The 26975-nt window shown below is 40.7% G+C and overlaps 1 protein-coding gene across 1 annotated transcript in view; it reads right to left on the reverse strand.

The window, feature by feature from the left end:
- macrod2 (mono-ADP ribosylhydrolase 2) overlaps positions 1-26975 on the reverse strand; it is a 1223981-nt gene that overhangs the window by 989162 nt on the left and 207844 nt on the right. The gene's annotated exons all lie outside the window — the stretch shown is intronic.

Consider the following 26975-nt stretch of genomic DNA (forward strand, 5'->3'; position numbering starts at 1 on the left):
ACAAATACTTGGCCTTTGCAATGCACTGGTAGAAGCCAGAAAAGTTAGCAACTTCATATTAAATCTGAAATCTTTCATTGGAACGTGCTTTCAGTGGTGAGTGCCATCAGTAAAGAAGCAACTTTGCCTTTCTTCAACTTGCTCCAAACCAGTTATAAAATTCTTTGGCATTTTATATTCTATTTAAGTCTCAACATCACTTTAAATAGAACACGGCAGGAACCAGCACTGTCACCTTAAAAAAGAGACCAAATAAAAGTAGTACCTTCTGCGTAAATTTGAATTCAACCAACGTTTTGCAACTTCTAACCTGCTAATTAATCCAATACTTGCTGACTAGATTCCTTTTATACCTGGAGAAGTAGTATCTCAATCTGGTTTTCAAATCTGTCTTCTGCTTTCACCCTTCTGTTATCACCTCCTGCCCTGAAACCCCCAAAAGTGTATGGGCTCCTCTAATCCATAACTTTAGACATACACATCAGCATTTTGAACTTTGCACTCATGCCCTCGGGTTCCCTGCCTGCAATTCAAGCTGTATTATTTGTTTACTTGCACTTTATCTGTGTCTTTGATTATTTGAATAGCGGTATCATGTTTCCATTTGGTGTGCATTCCCCAGTGAAGTAAGTTAAATGCTTACATTTTACTCAAATTCATCACCATTTGAACCCCTCCTGTTGAATTATTTTTGATGTAGTGGGTTCCAAACTGGAAGTTTTACTTAGAACACGCTGGATTACTGTTCAGTTCATTGACGGTATGACTTCTTTAGATGCGTAAACTAGCACATTTTCAATATGCACCTCAGTAAACAATTCTCTTCTAAGTTATTTTGCAGGAGTTAAATTTTTCTAGAGAGAAAATCTATCTTTTTCCCCTAAATCCTTTCATTGCCTTGTTTTATTGATGCTGAAAAGAATATTTTAAAAAAAAGGCCAGACAAATTCAAGTTATTATTTCTCAGCTCATATGCATAGTTAATTCATCACCAACTTGAAGATAACCAATATTCCTTTTTAATCATGATATGTTGAAATGGCTTTGAAATTCCCGTCATTGTCTATAAGGAGCTTATACATTCTCCCCGTGACCATGTGGATTTCCTCCGGTTGCTCCTGTTTCCTCCAGTCCAAAGTTCTAGAGGTTGGCAGGTTAATTGGTCATTGTAAATTGTCCTGTAATTAGGCTAGGGATAAGTCGGAGGTTCCTAGGTAGCAGAGCTCGAAGAGGCAGAAGGGCCTGTTCCAAACTGTATCACAAAAGATAGGATAAATGTTTCACCCTTTTGGGAATGCTTTCACCTCAGATGGTGGAAGAAGTTTGGTATGGGCTCCCAAATCCTAAGGACTTTCTACAGAGGCACAATAGAGAGCATCCTGACTGACTGCATCACTGCCTGGTATGGGAACTGTACTTCCTTCAATCTCAGGACTCTGTAGAGAGTGGTGCAGACAGCCCAGCGCATCTGTAAATGTGAACTTCCCACTATTTAGGACATTTACAAAGACAGGTGTGTAAAAAGGGCCCGAAGGATCATTGGGAACTCGAGTCACCCCAACCACAAACTCTTCAAGCTGCTACCATCCAGGAAATAGTACCGTAGCATAAAAGCCAGGACCAACAGGCTCCGAGACAGCTTCTTCCACCAGGCCATCAAACTGATTAATTCATGCTGATACAACTGTATTTCTATGCTATATTGGCTATCCTGTTGTACATACTATTTATTATAAATTACTATAAATTGCACATTACACGTTTAGACAGAGACGTAACATAAAGATTTTTACTCCTCATGTATATGAAGGATGTAAGTAATACAGTCAATTCAATTCAACTCAATTCTTTCTGAGGATACACAAGGTGGGCCACCTATTTATGCATTAATGACACGTCACAAATTTGAATTTATTGGTTCCTTACGCACAAAAGACCAAAGTTGCCCTTCACTATCAAAGTGCATCGAGGAGCTGGAGTCCAGCAGCACGAGTGTCAGCAACATCTCATAACAAAGGAGCCAACTCCAAGCACCTACACAAATCCAGCATCTAGATTTTCCCAGAAGCACTCAAATTTCAGAAAATATAACCTTTCATAAGGAAGAAGAGTGACATTCACCAGTAATAGTCTAAAAGTGAGCGTAGGAGAAAATATACTGGAGGAACAAAATGAAAATTCGGACAGCTCTGGGCTATTGTGTGATTCAGCAAGCCTACTGCAGATAATAATGGTGAAGCGCACAGTTGAACTTAGAACTTGAGCATGTGAAGAATAGAAGGGCTGGGGTTTCCATCAATGCTGGAGTCAGGAAGAAAGCAACTCCACAGGGAGAATCAGTTTGTGAAGCTTCACCGAACTTCCCGTATCAACTTCTCAGACTGAAATCTGAGCTGTAGCATTCCATTTTCTTATGGAAGTTAGAAATGAACTTTTGAAACATTGACGATTTTTTACTCTAATAGTTCCCTTTAAAGCTGTTGAAAAAAACCTCTCCCTTTCTTAAAGAAACTTTCATCTGTTATTTTGCCATTTTAATAGCTTCTCCTGAGTAAAATGTTGTTTTGTTATCAATGCACTTAATTAAGCACCTCTTCACACACACACTGTGAGAACTGTTGTTTGTTTTTGTAGATTGGACATTATTTGAAGTGACGACAAAGTAAATGAATGAAATTAAGGACTAAGTACTTTGGTCGAGCAATTGAGACTGGCAGAGAATGGTTTTAAAGATTTTGTCAACTTCAGTGCTTCTATTATTTCAGTTTCTTATTTATATTTTTTCAAGCAACTGGCCTCCCACATCACAATAAATAAGGCAATGAATGCTGATGGTACCATCTGGAAAACAGGCTTGTTAGAGATGTTTAGCCTGGCAGTGGGTAACTGCTAAAGAAAATATCCACTGTGAAGCTGAATTACCTACCCCAGGTTAATGACCATTTCTGAGGATGTTGTACTCCTCACAATGTCATCAAGATTAATATAAGCCAGAAAAGAGATCTAAAGAACAAAGACTGAAAGTAAAGAACATTATAGAAGATAATAGTTCTCACAAACAGACAGACATGCCCACATCTGTGTTCAACAATTATTTAGTAACACAGAGCAAAACTATGTTAAAGTAATCAAAGGTTATTGCCCCTTGAATGGCAATATGCCAAACCATAAAATACCTATAGATCTATTTTGTGTACTATTCTGCTGTAAAATAAAAATGGCAATACTATTTGCTCCTTGACAATATTATGTTCTCTGTACTGTAGAGTTCTATTGTGTAAAAATTTGGGTGATTTGATTAAAACTACAGGACTGATCTAATTTTATTTTCAATATTTTTCATTGCATTTCATGGAATATTGGTACATGTGCAGAGGTGTTAAAATTATTAAAGCAGATTCACCGAACAATCACAATTATTAAAGGAAGTTTTCTGAATATGACATTGCTACTTGTGGGATAATGTTTTGCAAAATGCAAAAGATTTTGCCACAAATCTTTCTGAATTTATATCTATTACTTAATTTTATTACTAAGGTGCAAAATAAGGATTTGTAAAAGGATTATTATAATAACCAATGTATAAATATTTCAGTTATTTGCATTTCAAAATAAACAGATCAGTTCTAACAGGAAGGGATTCTAACAGACAGCAGATTCAGAACTCATTTGCCAAAGAAAATCGGATGAATTCTAAAACTTGTAATATAATTCAGGGAGCTCTTTGGATCCATTTTAATGACTCTACAAAAAGCGAATATTGGTCAAATGCTTTCCATTCAATTCAGTCAGAAATAGGGAGGATGACTGAAATCACCCTGGGGGAAGTAAATACTACTTGGCTATGTGATTGTTGGAAATCCTTGCACTTTACACGAGTTGTTTTTTTTCCAATGGAATTATCTACAATAAATCTGTACGTTTTCAGTTACTATTAAATTTAAGTTTACTCCAAGTTCAGTTAATTATACAACCAGGTCACATTGTTTTTTTCTATTATGGATCAGTTTAATTCACAGATATTTAATTCCACCATAACAATCTATTCAGTTCTTTGTGGATGTTGCCAGTTTTTCTGAGGATTTCTCCCCTATCACTAACAGTGCAAAATTCCCAACTTACAATTCAGACAAGTATTTTCGATTTGAGTGACAGCATTTATGAAGATGAAAACCTAGTTCAGGCCTCTAAAATCAATTCTCACCTAAAGAGTATAATAGATATAGCACTCAGTAATTGTACAACTTTATTAATCAACATTATTTCAATTGAGTGCAGTAAAATTTCATCCACTTAAGTAAGAAAACTTGCCCCTTTGTAGTCAGTGGACACCATTCCAATGAGGATCATCTCAATGAGAAGAGAATTTCCTCAAAATGCATCAAATCTCAGTTTAACAAAAAAAATGAAGCAGTGATAAAACAATCAATTTTCTGGTGGTTAGCTGATTGACAGCATTTCTGTGAATGTATTTCAGATAGCAAAATGCATTACCAATGCATTTTATCATCTTAATCTCACATTTCAACTATTTTGCTGTATATAAAACCATAAGACCATACATTACAATTTAAATCAACTTCACTTTATATATTACACTACTAAACCTAACATGACATGATCAATGGGTTAATACACATTTATTGGAAACCATCTAAGCTATCTTTATTCTCTAAGATGTAACATCCAATGTTATCTGGAACAATTTGCTTAGACATAATTTGAAACGGTTCAGTGAATTTGTGCAGTGAAACTCTGACAATCGAGCACACTTGAGACTTTAGTAGTGCTGGACTAGAAGATTTTCTGTAGTATTGGACATTATTTCAATTAATATCCCAACACAATTTAAATAGACACTTTTAAAGAAACATTGCACATTACTATAATCATTTTTCCAATGAACGAGCCAAGTTGAAAGGCGGCACAGAAAGCAAGGCCTTGGTGCGTGAGAAGAGAGCATAACGAATATTAGCAGCTGAGCCAGAAGCCGAACCATCAGGATTTCAGAATTCTGAGAGTGAATTACATGAGCTTTACTGTCCATATAAAATAGCTGTTTAACATAGTCACGTTATTACATTGGTCTGTCTTACCTCACACAGTTATTTTTCTCACGTATATTTTACAATCACAAGAGACTGCAAACAATCCAACAGCAAAATCAACTATTGGTTGTTCATTAAGGCTAGAAGCCCAGGAAGGTCTCAGTGTGATCTTCAGATCATATGAAGGATATGGAGGAACTGAAATACCAGTAAAGGAATATTTAGAAGGCTACTTCAGAATGGGGGAAGATAATAACCTTCAGGAAAAGTTAAACAAACTGCAACCTCTCAGTATAATTTGTCTTCCTACCATTATACTTGTCTGGATCCAATTTTGAGAGTGTTTGTCCCCAAGTAACCCAAGTGTGTCTCCCAAGACAAAAAGTCTGGGGCATATTTTGTCCTACTCTTTTGTCTCAAAAGTCACACCCAGGTCTTTTTCCCATGCTCTTTTAAGACCCAACAGAATTTTGTCCCCAGAAATTTGTGTTAAAGCTGAATAATAAGTTGAAGACATTATACTTAGAGGTTGGAGGAACTTGTGGGGGACCACCATTTCAGGAGTGGGTCACAGAAATGGCCAAAGTGGCAGCTTTTGAACGCATGTCTTACAAACAGTTTGATAGATTGGACATCTATGCACAAAAATGGGGCAAATATTTAGGTTTCCTGGGGGGGGGGTCAGAAATAGTGGTGAATGTAGTGGTGAAGTATATTGCTGAATAGTAGTCTTTTCTGTTATTAGAGGTCTAAGAGACACATTTGGTCATTACATGGATATTTATTTCTGCCATGTTTGTTTTTACTTTACCGATAATTTTATGTTTTGTAAGCTATGGTTTACATAATTTTAACATTGACTCAAGGGTTTGGGGAAAAGATTTCTAGAAATAAAATTTGGAAAAAAAACAAAAAATTGAAGAACTCTAGAAAAGTGAGGGGGGGATGGTAACCTGATAGAGGTATTTAAAATATTGAAAGGGTTAGAGTTAGCATAAATGTGCACATTGCACTCCTACTCACAAGCAAAATCAGAATCAGATGCCATAAATCAATAATAAGTCTTAAATAAGTCTTAATAGTAATTAAGAGTAGAATTTGTAAAGCATAAAAGTTCTTCAGCCCACTGAGTCTGGACTAACCATCAGGTACTTTTACACTAATTCTATTTTGGGTTATTTTCCCCACACTCCCATCAGCTCCTGAAGATTCAGCCATTTAGCCACACACTACAGGCAAACAGAAGTGGCAGATTTACCTACCAACCCCTACACTACTTCAGGACCCAGAAGATACCTATGCTGTATGAGCGACAACATGCAAAATACATAGACAGCATCCAAAGTCAGGATTGTATGGGTTACTGGGGTTGTGAGGCTGCAGCTCCTCAAGCTGTGTCACTGTGCCACTTTTGTACTGCAATGATTAACATAGATACTGTATACTTAAGGTACAGCAGAAACCAGTTGGGCTGAAATCAAAAGAATATTTCTGTTCACAGCAATTTATCAAGGGTCAAGTCACGGAAAAAATATATTAGCAATTAACTAGCATTGCAAAGTACGTGCATTTCTTCAGAAATGTAGACTGTTAAAATAGTAACATAAAAACCTTTCACAATTTCAAGATGCTCCAATCCTCTTTGTATCCTATTTACATAATTTTGAAATATAGTCAATGCTGCAAATAGTAAACATGACAGTCAACTTGTGCACAGCAATTTCCTACACAAAAAACAATGTACCTGTATGATGTGGCTAGAGAAATGACTTAGTGATGATGTTTGAGCAATATATACTGGGCCAACATAACAGTGAGAAGTTCCATGTGCTTCTTTGAAATACAAAAGTAATATCTTTTAGATCACTACTTCTGTTCTTTATTATTGCTCGTATCCATGGATACCAGTCGAGAGCATCAGACTTAAGTACAATCAAATTACTCACCATTGCTTACTTTTCACACTAATTATACAATGTCTACATCAACAAAATGCCAAAGAACATTGTCCCCTAAAAATTGTACTGAAAAGGGAAAGATGAGAAAAATGAATGCAAAATACTAAAACCTGCCTTTGTTCAGATGTTGCTAGAGCAGATAGCGTGTCCTATAAAAATGGAGGAAAGAATCATCTGAACTAATGAATGCAATTATACTTCTGTTTGCACTATTAAAAGTCCTGAAAAATAATCAAGAAGCACTTAAAAGATTTGAGGGAAAATATGAAAGGACCATTCCCTAATTACACGGTTTTCCCTGTCAACATTGAAACCTACTTTTTTTGAGTAATGCTGGATTAGATAAGCATCCAGTGTTTATCCATGCCCAGCCCCAGTAAAGAAACAGAACAGATAGAACAGGTTGTGATTACATCGGGGATGGGGGGAGGGGACATACTACAATTTTTAAAGGCTTTCCCATTGCCACCAGAGAGGATGAAGCACAGCTGAGCAAGTTATTTGTGTGGCTGGTCTTGTGCACAAAGCTAAACAAAAGCCTAACACATAAATTTCTAACTGCTTAATCCCATATGCCACTGACATCAAGATGTCTGCTTAAGGATCTAACAGTCGTTCATTCTTAGTTATTTGTCAACCAAAATTAAAGAAAACTTCAAATTGCATGAATATAATTTATATCTGATTTATTTGTTAGGAAGAATGGGTAGGAAAAATACCAATCTACTCTTGTCGTCCTTATACAATTCTATAAATAATGGCAAATAGGGGCTTGCAGTGGTCAGACAAACCTCTTCCAGATTTGAAGCGTAAAACCTGGCAGCCTTCCAAGGCTCTGCCCTATGAAAACAATCATTTTGTAAATGAGACAGTAAATATTTTATAATCCTAACAGACTTTGACAAAACAATCGGGCTGAGACCCTTCAGCAGGACTGGAAAGGAAGGGAGAAGCAGCAAGAATAAGAATGGGGGGGGTGTGGGGAAGGCATAAAAGCTAGAGATGAAAGGTGAAGTCAGGTGGGTGGGGAGGGAGGATGAAGCGAGAAGCTAAGGGTGATACATGGAAAAGGTAAAGGAGAGGAATGAATCTGATCGGTGCCAACTCTCTGGACACAAAGCTTGGGAAAAGCGACGCAACAGATTTTAACATCATAAATCAGCAAGTTGTTTGTTATGTCTCCCCTCTCGCTGTGAAGCATGGACACCTCTTTTTCCCTGATTAGGGAGAGAGCAAGCCAGTGGCATGTCGAATTACTGGGTGAACGAGTAATCTTAGGGGTAGTGCAAGTGTGTCTTTATTAATGTTTGCTGCACGCTTGAGTGCTCGGTGGAGCACACTAATGCTTTTTTCGCTGGTGGGGATGGCGGGGGGAGTCGTTGCATTGTTGCTGCATCTGCATGGGACGGGGAGCTGGGGGGTACTTTGGGATTCTAACGTTTAACTGTCATTCATTCTTTGGGACACTTCTGTTTTCACAGATGTTTGCAAAGAAAAAAGAATTTCAGGATGTATATTGTATGCATTTCTCTGACATAAGACTCTTAGGGCAAGAGTCAGATGCTAGACAGATACCCCTGTGGCTGTCCCTCTTAACAATAAGTATTCCTTTTTGAATACTGTTGGGGGGGATGGCCTACCCGGGGGAAGAAACAGTGGCCACACCTCTGGCACAGAGTCTGCCCTATGGCTCAGAAGGGTAGGGAAAGGAAGAAGGCAGCATTAAAAGAGGACTCTATAGTCAGGGGGTCAGACAGGCAATTCTGTAGACTCAGGAAAGAAACACGGATGGTAGTTTGCCTCCCAGGTACTAGGGTCCGGGATGTTTCTGATCGTGTCCATGATATCCTGAAATGGGAAGGTGGACAGCCAGAGGTTGTGGTACATATTGGTACCAACGACACAGGTAGAAAAAGGCAGGAGATCCTGAAAACAGACTACAGGGAGTTAAGAAGGAAGTTGAGAAGCAGGACGTCAAAGGTAGTAATCTCGGGATTACTGCCTGTGACACGCGACAGTAAGTGTAGGAGTAGAGAGAGGTGGAGGGTAAATGCATGGCTGAGGGATTGGAGCAGGGGGCAGGGATTCAGATTTCTGGATCACTGGGACCTCTTTTGGGGCAGGCGTGACCTGTCCAAAAAGGACGGGTTGCACTTGAATCCCAGGGTCCAATATCCTGGCAGGGAGGTTTGCAAGGACTATTGGGGAGAGTTTAAACTAGAACTGCTAGGGGCTGGGAACCGAATTGAAGAGGCGGAGGAAGGGGCGGTTGGATCACAAATAGAGAAAGTTTGTAGACAGTGCGAGAGGGAGGATAGGCAGGTGATAGATAAGGGATGCGCTCCGACCGATGGTTTGAGATGTGTCTACTTTAATGCAAGGAGCACCATGAACAAAGCAGATGAGCCGAGAGCGTGGATCAGTACTTGGAGCTATGATATTGTGGCCATTACAGAGACTTGGATGGCTCAGGGGCAGGAATGGTTACTTAGAGTGCGAGGCTTTAGATGTTTCAGAAAAGTTAGGGAGAGAGGCGAAAGTGGTGGGGACACGGCACTGCTGATCAGAGATAGTGTCAGGGCTGCAGAAAAGGAGGAAGTCATAGAGGGATTGTCTACTGAGTCTCGGTGGGTGGAAGTTAGAAACAGGAAGGGGTCAATAACTCTACTGGGTGAATATAGTATTAATGGTCAGACTCTTGGCAGTGTGGAGGATCAGAGGGATCTTGGGGATCCGAGTCCATAGGAAGCTCAAAGCTGCTGCGCAGGTTGACTCTGTGGTTAAGAAAGCATACGGTGCATTGGCATTCATCAACCATTGAGTCTTGGAGCTGAGAGGTAATGTTGTAGCTATATAGGACCCTGGTCAAACCCTACTTGGAGTACTGTGCTCAGTTCTGGTCACCTCACTACAGGAAGGATGTAGGAACTATAGAAAGGGTCCATAGGAGATTTACAAGGATGCTGCCTGGATTGGGGAGCATGCCTTATGAGAATAGGTTGAGTGAACTTGGCCTTTTCTCCTGAGAGCAGTGGAGGATGAGAGGTGACCTGATAGAAGTGTACAAGATGATGAGAGGCATTGATCGTGTGGATAGTCAGAGGCTTATTCCCAGGGCTGAAATGGCTAACACGAGAGGGCTCGGTTTTAAGGTGCTTGGAAGCAGGGACAGAGGAGATGTCATCGGGGAAGGCTTTTTTTTTTACATAGTGAGTGGTGAGTGCGTGGAATGGGCTGTTGGCGATGGTGGTGGATGCAGACAGGTATATGGAGCTTAGAAAAATAGAGGGCTATGGGTAACTCTAGGTAATTTCTAAAGTAAGTACATGTTCGGCACAGCATTGTGGGCTGAAGGTCCTGTGTTGTACTGTCAGTTTTCTATGTTTCTATTAAATGTACCTATTGAACCTATTGAAATGGCAGGCCACCAGGAAATCCTGCTTTTTGTGGATGGAATTAAGTTGCTCAATATAGCAGTTCCCAATCTACATCAGATGTCACAGGTACAGTGCTGCCTCACCTGGAGGACTGTTTGAGGCCCTCAATAGAGGTGAGTGAGGAGGTGAGGCAACATTTCACCTGCCTGGAGAAACTCAGCAGGTCAGGCAGCATTTATGGAAAGGAATAAATTGTTAACATTTTGGGCTGTCAGGACCTTCATCAGCACTGGAAATGAAGGGGGAAGAAGCCAGAATAAGGTGGTGGGGGAGGGGGAAGCCAGAAATTTTCTATGTATTACCTTTTCTCTAACCTACTGTTGCAGCCATAGTGCTTAATTGATTCAATTAGGCATCTGGCTATGGCACCAGTTGTGGTGGTAAATGACCTGTCGATGGGAATAGCACTTAATGTCCACAGTTGGTGGTCAGACTCTCTCTTGTTAGAATTTACTCTTTTCTAGTGTTTCTATAGCATAAATGTCACTTACCAAATCATGCCTGAATGTCGCACAGATTTTGGTTACACAAGCAGATGGGGCTTCATTTTCCAGGCAGTTGCAACTAAAACTAATTACTGAGGAATTATCTATGAAAACGCCACTTCTCACATTATGATGATGGAGCCAAGAGTGCTGGGCCTAGAGTTATGTCTTGTTACCACAACAAGTGAGCTCCAATGACTATAAAAATCTTCCTTTGTGCAACATATGACACCATACAGTAGAGAATCTGATTTTGTTATTAACTCCATTATTCCACACTGGGTCAAATCTTGCCTTGTTGTCAAGTGCAATCTCATCTCATCTGACCTCTTGAACTCAAGAATGTTATTAATGCTTTGGTCCAAGGAGGTGTACTGAATCCCAAAAGACCATTAATAAACAGGTTATTGGTAATTAAAATGCGGGTTGAAAGCACTGTCACCAACGTCTTGTCACCTTTTTGATAATTGAGGATAGAATGATCAGGTGGTAATTAGCTAGACTGGTGCTTTATGTGAACAATTTATTGCTATCTATGGGACCTTGCTTATAAGGATAGGTCACTGTATTTGTCACAAATGGCGACTGCATTCCTGAAATAATTCACTGCAAAATACTTGTGTATAAAGACCATGAAATGTATGACCTAAATATAACATTTCCTTTCAAATCAGTAATAGTCAAACTGTAGCTGAATAAGAAAGGTTGCCTTTTACAAACAGTCATCCATTCATATAACACTTGAAGAAACTGAGAGCACTGCAAAGCACTTTATGGTCACTGAGCAGTTTTGAACTTGTTAGGAAATGCAGGAGCCAAACTGTGCACAACATCCAACAAAGAATACTGTAAAAATGACAAGATAGTCAACTCAAATGGTCTTAATGGACAAATATTGCTCATGATATAGGGGGCCTCTTGTGTAGTATATAAATGTAACTTTAGAAATGAGTTTATCAAGTGGTACCACTCTGATGTTTTGTTAGACCTGATATTGTCGTTTAGTTGAAAGTTACTCCCTTCTGGAAAGGATGATATGGATAGTTGTTACTCGCTTATGGACATGACAGAAAGGAATCCACTACTGATGAGTTTGAGATATTGTTCTTGGAGATAATAACAGAACAATCATTTAGTGCAAAGAAAATTGAGAATGATATTCTCTGAGTAAAGCAAGATGATAGCAGGCAACCAATATGTTGGTTGTGTTGACCAACTGGAGCAAACTCAGCCATTTAACCTGTTTTTGTAATAAGTGGAAATGTTCCTGAGGGCAAATAATATTGCCGAGATCATAAGGGAGTACACAGAACAAATAAACATGGAAGTACAGAAGAGAAAGGCAGCATTTTGGCTGATGGTGGGCCAAAAACACACATGACATTGATGAGCCTACCAGCACACATACTACAAATAAGAACATTGCAAAAACTTTATCGTCACATTTTATTATAATGGCAGAGATTCTCAACAAGTCTGAACTCTACAACCGGTGCTAGAGGAAATAATTAGTGAATATGTACATTAGCAAAGAGATGTTAATTTCAAGAGTCTTTTCCCCTGGGCACATCACTTAAAAACATGAGGCAGATTCATTCAAGATGCAGTTTTCAGGTGCAAGCAGAGTACAGGTCCATAGACCCTGAAATAGGGGTGTGCTCTTCTTATGTTGGTCATGCAATTGCAATAGCCACGATGTCTACAGATCCTGCTATTACTTAAGTAAAATACAGTAAAATGGATGCCCCCTTATTGCTTTGATAGAAAGGGTCAGGGTATAGAATGATTTCACTCCAAAACTGTGCAGGAAGGTACTGTTACGCCCAAACAACAAAGACACGTTTTTCTTTTGTTTAAACAACTTTACGTTCAACATTTCCATTCAATACCTGAGGGCTGCCACCTTTACATCCCACAATTCCCTCTTCTTTTCCCCCCGCCCGCACGCGCATAACAGGAGAGTGTGCACACATACTAAATACTTACATAGTCCAAATGAACAGAACTCAACAATCTCCCATCCTTTTTATGTATATATTAAAATATAAATGTGAAAAAAATTTAAAGATAATTCAAATGCCCATTAGGATTTGAAAATAAGTTCTAACCTTGATGTTTATACAATTCTTAAGGTACCAAATGCCTTCACCAAGTGCCGTTAACAGCACAAGAGCATCCTGTTCTGTGGCACATGATTTCTTGTAGACAATGTCTTTTGGCCAGTGTCTCTAGCTTCCTCAAACACTCCATTATTTCTCCAACTTCCGATCTCATCCTGTTTTGCAGATTCAAACGACACCTCTTGAGTTACTAGCACATCTTCATCTTGATATTTCTCAGATGGTCCAGCCAGATCTATACTTGATTCAATATGAAGTCTGTCTACATGTGGCATGTCAACTGACCCTGCAGTGCCAGCAATTCTGACTGGTTCAAGGTAATTCAAGTTGTACCAACTTTTGTTTCTCCCAGTGGCTTTACCTGCTCTACCTAAGACTTCAACCTTGTATGAGATACCAGTGTTTTGGTCTGCAAATCTCAGTCTGTCCTGTTTTAAGACTGAAAGTTCCATGTTGTCTTTGCACTTGAGATAATTTCTGTTCAGACAAGTCTATTGAGTCCCCAACTGCACTCTCTTCTGCACTGTCTGTGCCACCATTGTGAGACTCTGTTGGGTCCTTAGCTGCACAGTCCTCATTCCTGTCTGTTCTATGTGACCCTGTGCCAGGTAAGTGCTTTTCATTTTTTGTGTCATTCTTCATGGAGTTTTGATGGTCTCCAGTTTGTACTTTACATAGTCTGGATAGATATACTCTCACTTATGTACCTCCATGTCTCACAAATACCACAACTCCATCCTAACCAATGACAACTCCAGGGCCTTTGCATTCTGTACAGTCTGTTCTTTTGTAATACATTTTGTCCCCGGTGTCATTTTTGTCATTTGTAGGATGGACCTATGCCCTCAGTACTCTTCGAATTCTCTCTGAACACTCTGCTTCAGTGACTGCTTCCTTGATGCAAGCAGTGCTGAAATATGTTTCCCAAACCGTTCACTCCTTGTAGTGCCCTCCAGAGCAGGTGGTTTGTCAGTACAGAGGGAGGAACACACATAAAAATTGCTGGTGAACGCAGCAGGCCAGACAGCATCTCTAGGAAGAGGTACAGTCGACATTTCAGGCCGAGACCCTTCGTCAGGACTAACTGAAAGAAGAAATAGTAGGAAATTTGAAAGTGGGAGGGGAGGAGGAGATCTGAAATGATAGAAGAAGACAGGAGGGGGAGGGATGGAGCTAAGAGCTGGAACGTTGATTGGCAAAAGGGATATGAGAGGATCATGGGATGGAAAGCATAGGGAGAAAGAAAGGGGAGGGGCGAAGCCCAGAGGATGGGCAAGGAGTACAGTGAGAGGGACAGAGGGAGAAAAAGGAGAGAGAGAGATAAAAAAATTAATAATAAAAATAAATAAATAAATAACGGATGGGGTACGAAGGGGAGGTGGGGCATTAACGGAAGTTAGAGAAGTCAATGTTCATGCCATCAGGTTGGAGGCTACCCAGACGGAATATAAGGTGTTGCTCCTCCAACCTGAGTGTGGCTTCATCTTGACAGTAGAGGAGGCTGTGGATAGACATGTCAGAATGGGAATGGGATATGGAATTAAAATGTGTGGCCACTGGGAGATCCTGCTTTCTCTGGCGGACAGAGCGTAGGTGTTCAGGGAAGCGGTCTCCCAGCCTGCGTCGGGTCTCGCCAATATATAGAAGGCCGCACCAGGAGCACTGGACGCAGTGTATCACCCCAGCCTACTCACAGGTGAAGTGTCGCCTCTCCTGGAAAGACTGTCTAGGGCTCTGAATGGTGGTGAGGGAGGAAGTGTAAGGGCAAGTGTAGCACTTGTTCCGCTTACAAGGATAAGTGCTGGGAGGGAAATCGGTGGGAAGGGATGGGGGGGACGAATAGACAAGGGAGTCGCGTAGGGAGCGATTTATGCGGAAAGCAGAGAGAGGGGAGGAGGGAATGACGTGCTTAGTGGTGGGATCCCGTTGGAGGTGGCGTTAGTTACGGAGAATTATATGTTGGACCCAGAGGCTTCTCTAACTTCCACTAATGCCCGAACTCCCCTTCGTACTCCATCCATTATTTATTTATTTATTATTAATTTTTTTCCCTCTCCTTTTTCTCCCTCTGTCCCTTTCACTATACCCCTTGCCCATCCTCTGGGCTTCCCCCCTCCCCCTTTCTTTCTCCCTGGGCCTCCCATCCCATGATCCTCTCATACCCCTTTTGCCAATCAACTTTCCAGCTCTTGGCTCCATCCCTCCCCCTCCTGTCTTCTCCTATCATTTTGGATCTCCCCTTTCTCCTCCCACTTTCAAATCTCTTACTATGTCTTCTTTCAGTTAGTCCTGACGAAGGGTCTCGGCCCGAAACGTTGACTGTACCTCTTCCTGTAGATGCTGCCTGGCCTGCTGCGTTCACCAGCAATTTTTGTGTGTTGCTTGAAATTCCAGCATCTGCAGACTTCCTCATGAGTACAGAGAGAGGGTTTGGATTGTGGCCAAACACCACTTGATATGGACTGTGGCCACGTACATTATGCATGGTATTCTTCGCCATAAGAGCCCAGTCCAGGGCTGTGTTCCAATCACAGCCATTGCTTTTCTTTACCTTCAGCATTATTTCAGTAAGCATTTGATTGTGTTGCTCCAGAAGTCCACTACTGCAAGGACTTGTATGCTGCTGTTGTCTTTGTTTCAATGTTAAAGTTCTCTAAATTCATCATTATTAAATTCAGGACCATTATCACTGAATATTTTCCAAGATGGGCTGTGCACACCTATCCAGGAATGGATGAAGGTTTTACTCTCTCTCAGGGTCTCTTTGTATGTACAATGCTACCAGCACTGAAACGTGTGAACTCTCCACTGATCACTGACATAGAGATACCACACTCCTTGCTCCAGTCCATGTAGGTCTATGGCTAATGTTTCATTGTATTCAGATGCTAGTGACAGACTAACCACAAGCTTGCTTGGGCTTTCCAAATTTTAGGCACATCTCACAACTGTCAATTACCTGCTTTAGAATGGGAGAAAAAACCCACATCTTTGTTTCCTGAACTCCTGAACAGTTTCTGAAGTCTGTCAATTGAAGCATGTCCAAATGCTTGTGAAGTTTGAGCAACACTTTGTATTTCTCATCTTTGGTCATGCTTTGTGTGACAGTTGATACCTCATTCTCACATTGGCTCTCAGTAATGCTTTTATCTAGAATGTGCACACAGTAATGTCCTGAACTGGTGAGCTCAAGAGACACTGGTAGTTGAAACATCATTGCTTGGTCATTCTCCATATCCTGCTTTTTTTGGGGGGAAGATTTACTCAAGAGCAATGAAATGTTCGCTGGTACCACCTCCATTTCAATCTAACATTTTGTTTGCTCTATTTTTGTGGAAATTTTCACTCTTTTGGTAGAATGTACAATCTTTCCATCTGCAATTTTGAAAGCTTTGTTACTTGGTGTATCTGTGTTCACCAGTTTCTGCACTTCATTCTGGCTTAGTTCACTTGCATAGCTTTCAAGCTATTTTTCTCCACACACTGTGTGTGTATATGCTGTATCAATAACAGCAGATCCTAAAGATTCGATCTCTGCATTAGTAAGTGATTCCTTTGCAAACAAGGTGATATGGCACTCTTCTACATCTTCAGATTTGTTATTTTCTTCAGTTAGCTTCAGTTCTGTGCAGACAGTTTCTTGCCCAGGAGTAAATACTTTGATATACCACACATTTCGACCTCCAACAGTACTTGTTTATTGAATTTGTGTCAGGTAGTGGAATCCTTGTCTGGTCCCTCTGGGATCTACGCTTGCTATACTCTTGTTTCTGTTCAGTGAAGTATGCCATTTTCTGACTCAAACTAATTCCAACTGTTGCCTAGTGACACACATAAAAGTTGCTGTATTGCTTGAAATTCCAGCATCTGCAGATTTCCTCGTGGTTGCCTTAGTGCCCTTTTCTCCAAATATCCTCTTCAGTGCTGATTTCAGAGGTGCAAATGTAAGTTCAGTGCATGCAGTTAACACTAGCTATCTGTCCTTTATGTCTAGACATGCAGTATCCAACAATTTAAAAGCTAACATAGCGTCAGGAAATTCCATTTTTGTACTTTTGTTCAAAATCAATAATCAGCCTTATTATATCATGTTTGCTGTTGATTGCTGGGGCAGCAGGCTGAGGGTAGCAAACACCAACAGAATCAACAAACTCATTCGTAAGGCCAGTGATGTTGTGGACTGGACTCTCTGACGGTGGTGTCTGAAAAGAGGATGCTGTCCAAGTTGCATGCCATCTTGGATAATGTCTCCCATCCACTACATAATGTACTGGTTGGGCACAGGAGTACATTCAGCCAGAGACTCATTCCACCGAGATGCAACACAGAGCATCATAGGAAGTCATCCCTGCCTGTGGCCATCAAACTTTACAACTCCTCCCTTGGAGGGTTAGACACCCTGAGCCAATAGGCTGGTCCTGGACTTATTTCCTGGCATAATTTACATATTACTATTTAATTATTTATGGTTTTATTACTATTTAATTATTTATGGTGCAACGGTAACGAAAACCAATTTCCCCCGGGATCAATAAAGTATGACTATGACTATGATTTTTAGAATTGTATCTATAAATTTTGTCGGAGTCTGAATATTCCTCATAAATCTGATCCTCTTCTTCCTTCATAAAACCAGAGTCACATGTATTTATTAGCATATCCATACCGTCATCTTTGTTTAAGCCTTCCACCGAAATTCTCATCACGGTCTCTCTAGCCCTTCCCAAAAATGACAATGCAACAGCCAAGGCCTGCTTTGTCTTCTCCAGTTCGGTACTATGAGTCCATATTCCATTTTTCCAGCTTTTGTAAGGTTTGCTCTCATCAAATGGTGGCAGGATCCTACAACTGGAAGCCATCCTGTGCTACCACTGTTAATGCCCAAACAACAAGGACACATTTTTCTTTTGTTTAAAGAATTTTACTTCCGACGTCTCTGTTCAATACCTGAGGGCCATCACCTTTACATCCCACAATTCCTGCCCAAGTGTGCTTAACAGGGAGAGAGCGCAAGCGTACTAAATACTTACACAGTCCAAATGAACAGAACGCAACAAGTCATAGTCCAAAACACAGTAAGGTGATACTGAGGTGTGCATAAATACATCTATTTTCACCAGAGGACAGTGATGAGAACTTAAGCTACATTGTTCTTAGAGAACACAAATTACACCATGTCTTTTTACTATTTCAAACATATTTTGTTCGAGTGCAGCAGAACAATGTTGAGCAAATTTAGATCGCAGAGGGACCACGTGCATTATGAAGGAAGTAAACTGCCGGGTAACCATAAGAGGTTAATGTGTCCAGTTACCTACCAAAGTTGTAAGTTGTGAATACTGTCCAGACTCAGTGAAATGAACTGAACTGAGTCACCTGGACTGAGGGTCAGCCTTGTTGAAAGAATCATAACATTGGGCAGAGAGGAGATCCAAGAGCAACTCCAACTGTGGGTTGCACCTTCCAGCCCAAGCAGACCCCTGGTCTGTTGAATTTGGGAACCCTGGCTAGCAGACCCATCTTACAGTCTATAGCTCCAAAGGGATAAACACGGAAAATGGTAGTTTGATCTAAGATGCAACCCATAATGAAAATGCAGTGAATCTTGGCAGTTTTTTCGCAGAGGTAACTGAGGTCATTAAGACATATAGTGATGCAATGATACCATTGCAGATGGAATTTCAAGACAGTCATCCAATAAACAAATGGAGCTTGGGTTAAAAAAAACAGCTAAACAGTTGAAGACTGACTTTATTAGGAGGTGACAAAAGGAGTCTGACCTGTGCATATTGATTAATTTCTTGTCCATTCATCCCCCCCAATAATCTCCCTCCTAGCCAAAGTGCTACACCTACCCATTCACCTTCTCCCTCACCTCCATTCAGGGCCCCAAACCATCATTCCAAGAGCAACACCTTTATGTTCTGTCTGGGTAGCCTTCAACCTGATGGCATGAATATTGATTTCTCCTTCTAGTTAAAAAAAAGTGTCCCTCCCTGACCCCCTTCTTTTTCTATTCCCCACTCTGGCCTCTTGCCTCTTCCCACCTGCCTATCACCTCCCCCTGGGACCCCTTTCTTCTGTCTCTGCTATCATCCACTCTCCTTTCCTATCAGATTCCTTCTTCTCCAACCCTTTACTTTTCCTACCCACCTGGCTTCACCCATCACCTTCTAGCTATTCTCCTTCCCCCGCCACACCTTCATATTGTGGTCTCTTCTTCCTTCCTTCCCTATCATGAAGAAGAGTCTTAGCCCCAGACGTTGACTGTTTGTTCACTTCAATGGAGGTTGCCTGATCTGCTGTGTTCCTCCAGCATTTTGTGTGTGTTGCTTTGGATTTCTAGCATCTGCAGGCTTTCTCATGTTTTTAATTCAAGGTGCTCCAAAGGTAGTCATAGCCGATGGGTGGTAAGTGGGGACGAGCTCCTACTGTTAAACAAATGCCCTTCATGGCATGCGTCTCAAACAGCCTCTGACAACCAAGTCCAACTCCTGGCCTTCACGTGTGGCATAGTTCTTATGTCCAGTGGAACTGTTCTCACTGACAGGAGAAGGGGTAAAGGCGGGCCACTGGCACCTTAAACCCAGTTGCCCTGGGCAGATGGGGCTCGTTAAACATGGATGGTAGCTCATCTAGGAGAGGGGAAACTCCAATTTCAAACCTCTGCTGCCTTGCTGCTATACCTGCTCACGGGAAGGGCTTTGGGAGAAAACCCCAAGGAAAAATCCGGAGTCAGAGTCCCAAAGGCGGCTGACTGTGGTTCCCAGCACCAGCACGGCAACTCCTGCGATGCTGCTGGCACTAAAACTGTTTTGTCGTTCCTTTGGACCTGTCATCAGCATGGAGAGGGGGGAGTCTCACTGCATGGGCAACAGACGGATCTCCATATCAACTCTGCCCTGGCTTGCACCCTGGAGAGGCCACTCCCAGTGACTACCAGAGGTGCAGTACCAATGGTCAACCACGACCGATGGAGGCCACACACGTAATTCAAGGGAAAGTTGTGTTACAGCAGCCAAGCGCTACAATGAAGCCTGGTGGCCAAGGGAATGTGGGATCTGCAGAAATGTGTTTACAATGGAAATGGAAAATATTAATGAAGCATATAGTCCTAGAGATAGAGAAAGAATATGGGCCTTGCCTTCAAGGGTTATGGATTTACGGTGCTGATTGTTCAGATGTCTGACAGCCAGGGCTGGTCATATGTTTATTTCTCTAATGGTCAATATTAAACAGGTATCCCAATTGGATGGTAGTGAAATATCAGAGCAGAATATACCAATTACAGGTTTCCCCCGCCATCCGAAGGTAGAGCATTCCTATGAAACGGTTCGTAAACCAAAATGTCGTAAAGCGAAGAAGCAATTACCATTTATTTATATGGGAAAATTTTGTGAGCGTTCGCAGGCCCAAAAATAACCTACCAAATCATGCCAAATAACATATAAAACCTAAAATAACAGTAACATATAGTAAAAGCAGGAATGATATGATAAATACACAGCCTATATAAAGTAGAAATACTTTTCCACAATCATTACTGAACTGTTCGCCGAAGCGAAAATCTCACGCAAGCGCCGTCGGCAGAAAACCTCACGCAAGCGCTGTTGTCAAGAACACTCTCTCCAGTAACCTTTAAGCTATGAGGCTGCCAAATCTACCAAATAACACGTAAAAATACACAGCCAATATAAAGTGGAAATAATGTATGTACAGTGTAGCAGTATCACATCACTTACGGGAATCGGGAAGACAGCGCCGAGCACACTGATGATGGTGTGTTAGACTTGTCGGAGTTTGGGTGGTGCAGTGGCCCCCCACCCTCCGGGCCACAGAGCAATACATTGCCGCAAAGATCGCAGGGGTCCAGCGGTAGCCGGGAGGTACACAGCACATCTTTAAGAAAAAAGCCGAAACAAACATGCTAATTAATTAGGTGCCGCCCGTAATTGTTGGCCCAGATCAGTGCCATTTTCCAATTGCGTCGTCTCTGATCTGGGCCAACAATTACATGTCAGCTGCACCTAATTAATTAGCATGTTTATTTCGGCTTTTTTCTTAAAGATGTGCTGTGTGCCTCCTGGCTACCTTTGCATTCTCCGCGAATCGGTATCTGTCCGTGACCTGGGGGTTGGGGTGGTGGGACACTGGGGTGTCATCTCCTCGCCTGTTTCCATTAGAGCAGGCAACTCATCATCTTCTATCTCTGCCCGCCTCGATGTCGAAGGTCGAGGTTCGTCGTCTGCTGTGGCTGATGTGGAAGGCTTACTTGACTGCTGAGCCTCGCGCATTTTTCTATCACACAGTTCTTTAATAAAGACTCAAACCATCCTGCAAATATCCCCTAAACTGACATACCCTTTCAAAATTAAAGTCGTACTTTATCATTACTCATTCGGCTTCCATTGTTATCCTTTTTTCTTCCAATTGCATCAGCTCTTCATCTGTCAGTTCTTGGTGATGGGATGACAAAATCTCTTCAACATCATGTTCGTCAGCTTCCACAAGCCAAACTCACGTTGTCCTTACTTCGTTCACCACGATCAAAACGCTTAATTATGTCTAGTTTTACCGTAACTGTCACACCCTTATGAGCTCTTTCAGGCTTTTCCGATAACATATAACTCATCTTGCAAATGGCTGCTCACAGGCACGTGTTAAAGCAAAGCAGTTCCGAATCCGGGGGAGAGCGGCTGCTCGGGGCGCGCTGCCTTTTATCGCACACTGACTTTTTCGCGTGCTGAATTTTTTTTCGTAACAGTGAAAACACCTTCTGAAAGTGAAAACAGGGTACTAATGTAGGTCTTTCGTAACAGTGAGGTTTCGTAAAGCAAACGTTCGAAAAGCGGGGGACACCTGTGTATAAGTGCACGCAGAGGCAATACCAATCAAGTCTGACACAAGTGATCCTGACAAGATGAAACTATTGAATTCTGGGCAACGATTCAGTGTTCATAAAAGTTTTCCCATTTACAAAATTGATGAATGGTCTGAATCAAGCACAAATTTGAGAAAGAACTGCTTTGCAGTGTGGAAGCAGTTGAAAAGCTCTGAAAATACTTCAGCAGATTTCAAAATAGGTATGAACTTTCCAATTACAACACAAAACAGAGTAGCCAAAATACAGTAAAATGGACTGAAAATAAACAGAGCAGATTTGAAAGCCTTGGAGATAATATACTGTGGGGCAATCAGAAAAAAATGATTACAAAGGTGACAGGGGGAGGTCTGGTCAACAGGAACTCAGAGTAGGAATCACAATGCTTGACAAGGTGAAAGGTGGAGAGCTACTCAAAGTAGAGATTGTTTCAACTGAGCTATGGTCTCCAAAAATGGACCAACTGCAATGTATGATTGCAACTACTGTACATGTCAAGTTTCATGCAGACAATGGAGACACAAGTGACTGCAAGTGTTGGAATGTAGAGCAGAAAATAAACTGCTGGAAAAAAACTTAGAAAGTCGAGCAACAAGTATGGGAGGAAAGGAATTGTTGATGTTTCCATTTGAGACTTCCCAAAGCAATGTCTTGACTTGAAATATTGTCATTTCCTTTCACCACTCCCCAAACCCATTGATGCTGTTCATCCAGTAGTTTGTTTTTTTTTCACTTTATGCAGACAATACTGCAGTCAGGCGATCTTATTATTTAGAGATACAGTGCAGAATAGGCCCTTCCAACCCAATGGGTAGCACTGCCCAGCACAACAACCCACCTATTTAACACTCATCTAATCACAGGACAATCTACAATGACCAATATGCCTTTGGACCGTGGGAGGAAACCAGAGTGCCCGGAGGAAACCCACGCAATCGTGGGGAGAACGTACATATTCCTTGCAGCGATGCCAGAGTTGAACTACAAACTCTGGAGCCCCCACCAAACTGTAATAGCATCATGCCAACTGCTATGCTACTGTGGCATCCCCAAAAAGATGGCAATCAAAAATACATAACATAATGTATAGAAGGTTAAATAGACAAATACAGTGCATTCCAGTTAATTAAGCCATCAGTTAATCAGGGAAGCTGTTTAACATAAACTAATTGAGAAAATTGCCAGGATTCCCTTCATTTATTTGGGACACTATATCACTTAATTGGGACAGGAGCCTGTTGCCGACCAGGTGCTAACTAGCATCAGTCGTGCAGACTTGTGTGGCCATTAGATGCTACACTGCGCTTTGAGTGAACAATTTTTAAAAAGTGTCAGTTGTGTGTGTTTGTGTTCAAAAACCAATGATTTTTGTCACTGATAGTTCGTGAGAAACAAGCGGTAAGACAATTCAGAACTGTTCTGCTCACTGCAGTTTCAAGCATTCAGGCTTGGAGATGCCAGAAATAGCCAGGAGTAAAATTGAAACTATTTCACTACTTTATCAAGTCAGGAGCAATGAAGAATCAGGTATCAACAATGATCTTGTATGTTACAATGAAAATGAAGATTTGGAGGATGCAATCATCAAAAACACTGTGTGAATGCAGTCCATTATCTGCACCACGTGCCTGTGCTGATTTTGTTCATTGCACACACTGGATGAATTCCTTTGTTGGTAACTATTAGGAACTAATACACAGTTTTAGAGTACTACAGTACCATTGGTAGTGTTCTAATTTGTTCTGTAATTCATTTAAATAGATATTTTGTTACGCAGTTTATGCTTTTTATACATTTTTAACTATTTCCATGAAGCTTCAGCTAATTGGGCCAAAATGTATCTGTCCCAATGTGTCCCAATTAACCGCAATCCTCTATATTTGAAAGCAACAAATACAAAACAAGATGCAAAGCCTGATGAAAGGTTTGTCTGGACAAGTGATCCACATCAATTACTAGAACTAGGAATGAATACATCGGACAAGCCAGATGCAATTGAAAAGTCCAGTAAACAGAGACTAAGTTGGTTGAATTTACAACTATTTATGTAGATCATTAACTGATGCATCTAATTTGGTGACGCCTTATATATAAGTGTAATGTTACTTTAAAGTGCTGTGTACCATGTGATATCACTTGAATTTTGTTGTACCTGACATTACCGTTAAGAATTACTGTCTTCATTAAAGGATGTCTTGATGATAGTTTTACCTCTCTAATGTGCTAATGCCAACAGCAATACAAGAGAACCCACAGACTTTAAAACCTGCCTGTCTTCAAAATCCTTCGTGGGCAATCCCTCAGGATTGAAATTAATTGTTCTCTGGGCTCGGAGATGACTGATGAGGCCATTGAGGAAATCATAGATTTTCCCAGAGGTGAGCCAGAAGATAGTTGAATGGGGCCAACAGAAGGACAGCTTGGAGGTAGTGTACAGCGACAGTTGTTTGTATAGTATCATGGGATCGTTCCTGAAAACAGAGATTTAACATCTCATCTAAATGCAGCACCTTTAACAGCATAGCCCTCCCTCAGCTGTGAAGTGTCTGGTGACTTTTATACTCAAATACTAAGGGGACTTTTTTTGTTCTTCCCTTGTCTTACCTATTCATTTTTTGCATATGTGCAAAATCTTTGTCAACACTCACCAATAAAACTCAAGCCAGGATTCAGGGATGTAAGCCTGAGGGATCTGCACAGATAAAGCTGTTTAATGTTGTATTTTACAAAAAAAATACATTTCTGACCCAAAACCCTTCACTGTATTATTTGAACAAGATGATAAAATGACAAATTGCTGTTACTTAATTTTGCAGGTGCAAATTCTTCCAGGCTTTACAAGGAAGATCATAATGCAAGTGGTTGCTGCTGGAACAATGTGTTTAGCCTTTGATGTTTGTCTCCAGGCAACAAAGAGAAGCCCTGTTATCCTTGTTGCACATCTGCACAGTTGCATTCAAGAAGCAGTTGCAATCACTGTTGACCAGGAGATGCACGACTAAAATCTGAGCCTGATTTCTCCAGAGCTAAGCAGGGAATTTAATGCTTACATACTCTCCTAGGAGAAAAATGTTGGGAAAGCTTTTGCTACGGTACTGACATAAAAGTGGTGTTGATTATTTTGTCATAATATTATTCAGCTAAAATAAAACAGTGAAGGGGTTTTGAGGTGGAAACTTATTTTTTGCAAAAGACAGCTTCATTTTTGAAATTAAACATATTTCTCCATACAAATCCCTGAGGCTCAACTCCCTGCTTCCTAACTCCAGTTTTACTGGCCTATGCTTTACACCGCAGGATACCCTAGACATATGTTTCATTCAAGGAAATTTTCTATGCAGAACTGCTTTCAAATATTGACACATTCTCACAGGCACTGGCAAATATCAACAGACTAGGGAACTCTGCAAATATTGGCACTGTCCGAGGTAACCCCCTTAACTTGTGTGAGATAGCATCAGCTCCCAGGAGATAAGAGGTACTATCATATCCAAACACCTTAACAGAAATTATCAAACACAGTTACAGCAAAATGCAGAATTTCCTTTGTCAGCTTTAAAGAAGTCAGGAAAGGGCCCATCGATTAAAAAGCAAATGCAGCTCAGTCTGTCTGAGTTAGCTGTGGAATCTACATTGCATCAGCCTAAGTACATCCATGGCCATGTTCCCATGGCAGTGTGGATAACTTGCAGCCGACTGATCTCCCATTTTAAACTCCTCTTTCTTGTTTTCAAATCCCTTATGCCATTTCCTTCTCCATCCCTGTAATCTTCTTCATCCCTGTAACCTTCTGAGATATCAATGTGCCACCAAATGAAGTCTCTTCAGCAATCCTGATTTTAATTGCTCCACAACTCATGAGTGCTTTCAGCTGCCAAAACCTGAAGCTCTGGAAATGCCCTCTCAAAATATGTTTACCTCTCTATCTCACTTTCTTCCTTAAAGATGCACTTTAAAACCTACCTCAAGACCAATCTTTTAGTCATTAATACTAATGCCTCTTTTGCAGCTTGATATTAAATTTTACTTGATAACAGTTCTACGAAACAACACGGATGCTTGAACAACAGGCTGCTGTTGTAGCTGCTGCACATGGTTTGAATTGTTTGCCAAGAAGCCCATCAAAACCTTTTTGCTCCTTAAAGTTAGGATACCTTCAGGGTTTAAAACACTTACCGCCAACAAAGCAAATCTGACATTTTATAACATCTTTCACAAGGTCAAGCTTATCTAAAAATTGTTTACAATCAATGAAATATTTCACCAATGCTATTCTTTGTACAAAGTATGGAAGCACATCAGCAAATTTCTGCAATTTGTAATGAAATTGCAATGTAATAAACAACCACATAATCCATTAATGAGGTTTCTTAGGTCCAGTCCAAATCTTCCCAATTATTGCAGACACCTAGTTTATGAGTCAACTGAAGGCCAAAACAAAAAGGCATGAGCTTATTTAAAGTTTGATGAAAATATGGCCTTGGCACCCTTTAAAATCACAGAGCAATGGAAACCAACAATTGTTCTTAATCATCTATTGACCTTTCCCTTTGATAGCAATGTGTGATAATCCAACACTTCAGTGTCCAGACAAACATACTGAAGATAATAAACTTTTGGGAGATTGCATCTGAAGCACTTTAAAAGCAGCAAATTCTTGAATCCTTCCTTAGAGGATAAACTTATAATTTGCTTTGTGGGGGATTGGGCAGGAGGTTAGAAATAACTTGCAAGTTGATTTTCTGGAAGCTTTTTGCCAGAAATCATGTGGCATTCACAGAATAGCCTTCCTTCATGCTGCTTGGCATAAGTGCTTATCAAGAGGATTAGTTTTCATTTAAATGCAGATAGAATCTTATATCACTTATACCCCTAAGAGCTCTTCTGTCTAAATATTTTGTCGGGTACTCTCAATTTATTTTCTATTTCGTTCCAATTTACAAATATTAGATTTCAAAATGATAATTCAGCTAGTTAATAAGGAATATGTTTTAACAAATAAGAAGCTGAATCTATCGAATATTATCTTAGGCTTGTTAACTTCTT

Source organism: Mobula birostris, chromosome 8 (assembly GCF_030028105.1).
Source record: "Mobula birostris isolate sMobBir1 chromosome 8, sMobBir1.hap1, whole genome shotgun sequence".
Classification (NCBI taxonomy): domain Eukaryota; kingdom Metazoa; phylum Chordata; class Chondrichthyes; order Myliobatiformes; family Myliobatidae; genus Mobula; species Mobula birostris.